Here is a 4899-nt window from a genome sequence, read left to right as displayed (position 1 = left end):
GAAAAATAAACAAAGAAATATATCCATTAATTTCGTTAGGAGATAATAATGGTGATGGTCAGGATCGTGATGTATGTTTCGGGATCCTAAGGCACCTTTAAGATTCGGGATCCTAGATAGGTTTAAGGATATTGACCCCTAACATGTGGTATGCATTTTTTCCTGTTTTTGCTCCAAACACCAACTTTTTTGGATTGGTAGTCCTTTTGATTATGTTTGTATGTGGTTTTAATTCCTCTAAAAATTAAAATTACGATAATAACCTTGTATATTTATTTTCGAATTTTCTTTCATTTTTTTAAAATTAAATAGTCATTTATTTATCTATATATGTTGGAAATCAAAAACACAAACACACAAACTTAAACATCTCTATCTACCATATTCATTGTTTAATCATCATCATCGTTTACCCATCATTGTGAATCAGCGGGCAACATTACTCATTTCCAATCTCCATCCCCTTATCAATGACCTCATAAGCATCCACCACCATCATCATTGCCTGAGAAAAAGTTGATCCACTTCTCCATCTTCTACTAAAACATGCAAATCAAGGGATGGGAGGTGGATGATGGCTTTGATTTCGGTTTTAGAGATAGACATAGTATATGCGTGAAACCGATCCCTTCATTTTTTTTTGTGCTGATTCACGTTTTAGATAAGGATAGAGTGTAGAGGTGAATTTGATGGTGGTGGTGACGGCTCTAAATTCAGTATAAGTGATGATTTTAATGGCTCCGATTCTGGTAAAGACATTGGAGGTGGCTGTGCTCATGATAGATGGGATTGACGATTCAGGGGTGGTGCTCGGATGTTGAAGTTAATTTAGAATTGGAGTTTAATGCACATTGTTTTTATGTTTGAATAAATCAAAGTTCCAGTGAGTGTGTTCCTGGTCTTTGGCATGTAGTCAAGTTAGTTCCTAATTTTCAGCTAAGTATTAGTATAAGTAGAAAGGCAAGTGTACGTTGAATAGAATCCTCTCTTTTATTTTTCTGTTCATTGAATAAAACAGTAACACTTAGCCTTAGCTTTTTCTTGCTCCTTTTTTACTTGTCTTCTCTACTTCTCAGTTCATTGTGTAGCTTTATTTAAAGTTGTTTTTCCAGTTTTACCCTTCCTGTGATTCACAAGATTTGTCCCTTGTGCACTCTACTATCTTGTCCCCTGTTTCTTGCTTTAGAAAAGACTTAATTAACCCTGCAAAAGACCAACATTTGGTATCAGAGAAAACCTGGTGCATGCCCAAATATCAATCTCGTGAGGAGATGACATGAAACAATTGAAATGGTGAAAAGGATGGAATGGTCACTCTGCATTATCCAATGTTGTCAATGTTAAATTATGTTGCTTGGGCAATCAAAATGAGAGTATTTATGCAGGCTCAAGGTGTTTGGGAAGCTGTTGAATCTAGAACAGCAAATACAGTGGTAGAAGTGAAGAAGGATAAATTGGCTTTGGCATCCATTTATCAAGGAATACCTGAGGACTTGTTGTTGTCATTGTCTGAGAAGAAAACAGCCAAAAAATCTTGGGATGACTTGAAGACCATGTTTATGGGAGCAGACAAGGTGAAGACTGCAATGATTCAAACATTAAAGTCTGAGTTTGAATCACTAAACATGAAGGAAACTGAAGGAGTAGATGAGTTTCTTATGAAAGTGACAAACATTATGAGCACTATGTGTACCTTGGGAGATATTGTAGATGAATCTTATGTTGTGAAGAAGCTACTTAGGGGGGGGGGGGTACCATCCAAGTTCCTTCAGATAGCTTCAACCCTTGAACAGTTTGCTGACCTGGATGAAATGACAATTGAAGAAATGATTGGGAGGCTCAAAGCCCATGAAGAAAGAATGACGGGGCATGGTGATACAAAGGATTGAAAACTTCTCTTAACCCACCAAGAGTGGACTGAGAGAAACAAGAAGAAAGTAGAAGGCAATTCAAGGTCAGTCCCAAAAGGCAACTGTGCTGGGTCATCACGAGGAAGAGGAAGAGGCCGGAGCAGGGGAGGTCCAAGTGGTGGACATGGCAGGGGAAGATCTAACCAGCAAGAGAAAGAGGTCAAAGCCAAGATAAAAGTGAAATACATTGATATAACTATCAAGAGTTCAGGCACTATGCAGCTGAGTGCAAGAACCTAAGAAAAGAAAGAAATCATGAAAGCAACATGATCCAGGAAGATAATGAACCTGCCTTGTTGCTGTCATCCTTTGAGGCTAAAGAAGAGACAGGGGAAGTATTCTTGAATGAATAGAAGCTCAACCATAAGTTGAGATCAAATGGGGATGTTAGATGTAATTCAAATGTGTGGTATCTGGACATAGGGGCCAACAACCACATGACTGGAGATAGAGGCAAGTTTCAGGAACTAGACACCACAGTCCAGGGATCTGTATAGTTTAGCAACAATTCAAAAGTTATAATTGAAGGAAAAGGGATGATAATTTTTCAGTGTAAAAATGGTGAGCAAAGAAAATTAAAGGAGGTATATTACATACCTGAATTGTGAAACAATATCATAAGTCTTGGCCAACTTTTAGAAGGGGGAGATGAAATAAGAATCAAACAAAACTTTCTAAGAATTTATGACTCCAAGATGAGGCTGCTCATGAAGGTATAAAGGTCACTAAACTGTCTCTATAAGATAGAGCTAAGAGAAGTCAGTTCAAGATGTCTAGTTGTCGAAACCAATGACCCAACCTGGCTTTGGCACTCAAGGTTAAGACATGTAAACTTTGCATCTTTGAAATCAATGTCTGAGAAAGGGATGATTGAAGGAATTCCAAAGATTGTTATACCACCCCAGCCATGTGAAGGCTGCCTGGCTGGAAAACAATCAAGAGGGTCGTATCAGTTTCAGGGCTAGGAAAAAGCTTGAAATTGATTCATGGAGACCTTTTTGGACCAGTATCACCTCCAACACCTACAGGCAACAAATACTTTATGTTGTTAGTTGATGATTACAGTAGGGTGATGTGGGTGTCCTTAATAAAGACAAAAGATGAAGCTTTTCGTACATTCAAGAATTTCAGAAGCAAAGTGGAGAATGAAACCAGTGAAAAACTAAAAACGTTAAGAACAGATCGTGGAGGGGAGTTCCTGTTGAAGCAATTTGATGAGTATTGCAGTGAAACTGGATTGGAACTGTTGGATAAGGTGTCTAAGTCCATAACTATTTCTGGTATGTACTTGACCCGACCCGGCATGGTCCTTTTGGGTTGCATGGCACCATGCAATTGGATAGATTAAATGAGAGAATTAATGTTTGGAGATTATTAATATATTATAAGTTCAAATATATTAATAATATTATTTGATTTGTTTGATCAAGAATTAATTTAGAATTAATTAAGTGATCAAAAGATAACTAATTGAATATATGGGTTGATTATGTAAATCATCCATATCTTGTATAGTGGGATAAGAGGCTCCATGGATTATCAAGTTGGATTCCACCCATAGGATGCTCCATGGGAGTTACAAACCCATGGGTCATGGAAATGAAGAGTCATGACACATTAGGGTTTACATGGTGTAACCCTAGATGTGTCAACACTATATAAGGATCCCATTCTCCACCAAAATTGGCTACACATAAGAAACAATAGGGCTAGGCCGATTTCAAGAAGTGTGTATTCTCTCAAAAGTCTTTCCAAGAGCATTTGGTGTTGTGTGAAGCATTTGAGGCATCACACTTGGGGTGCTAGGCTCACAAGGTTTCAAGGAACATAAGAAACAGCAAGGTAAGTTATTTTATCTATCATTCAAGTTCAAAATTGTTCCCCATGTATGCTAGATAGGAATATAGCCTTGGAATTCAACTTTGCATGATAATTAGAAAAACATAGATCCAAGGTTATTAGGGTTGCATGTACACTTAGGAAGTGTTAGAATGCTTAAAACCCATCATTGGTATCAGAGCCTAGGCTTGTTTGTTTGTTATTTGTGCTAAAAAGTTGAAAAAAGTCGAAAAACTTGTTGTCTGACTACTGGACTCGTCGAGTCCATGGGGGGACTCGTCGAGTTCACTTGTATCTTCAACCTACTCGTCTAGTAGGTTTATGCACTCGACGAGTAGGGTCGACAGAGTGCAGATTTTCTACTTTAGTTGCTGGAAATGGATTAGAAACATTACCCTAAACTGTTTTGTTATGTGAAAACTTGTTTTAGATGGTGTAATGACTTTGCTAATTCATTTACAACAACTAGTTATCAAAATTACAAAGTTTTAAGTGTAATTTTGATTTATGAAAGTGTTCATATTCATGTTCTTGTTCTTATGATGTTTAGATGATCATAGGAATTATTTGTAACCTATGTGGTAGATTAATTCTTGATCATAATGTGTTTTAATGGAGTCCATAACTTGTCCTCAAGTTATGGAAAACCAAAAGTCACTTGAATTAAAACCATTAAAAGAACACAAGAGTTAGGAAAATGAAGAGTCTTCATTTTTATTACTCTATTAAACTCATAAGTTACAAGAAATGAAAAGTTTTGAAAGTTTACAAAACTTGCCCTCAAGTTTTGGAACAAGTAAAGTCTTGTTAAAACTTTAGTTCCAACCCCTAGAATTTTAAAAGTTAAAATTCAACCCTTATACTTATATTATTATAATTCAGTGATTATATATATATATATATATATATATATATATATATATATATATATATATATATATATATATATGTATAAGAACAAAGTCGTCTTACCGCTAGTACGCCTCATTCACGAAGCCGGTCTATAAGGTGGGTATAAGGTTGTTGCCTATAAAATGGCAACTTAATGGGTGTCCACTCTCACCCACCACTTGCTTGACTGGTGGAGGGTTGTTAGCCGAACGGGTAAGACAAGGACTTATAAATTCTCATTAAAAGTATGATGAATAAT

The sequence above is a fragment of the Lactuca saligna genome, chromosome 4 (assembly GCF_052625555.1).
Source record: "Lactuca saligna cultivar CGN05327 chromosome 4, ASM5262555v1, whole genome shotgun sequence".
NCBI classification, from domain to species: domain Eukaryota; kingdom Viridiplantae; phylum Streptophyta; class Magnoliopsida; order Asterales; family Asteraceae; genus Lactuca; species Lactuca saligna.
Note: the sequence above shows the minus strand (reverse complement) of the source record.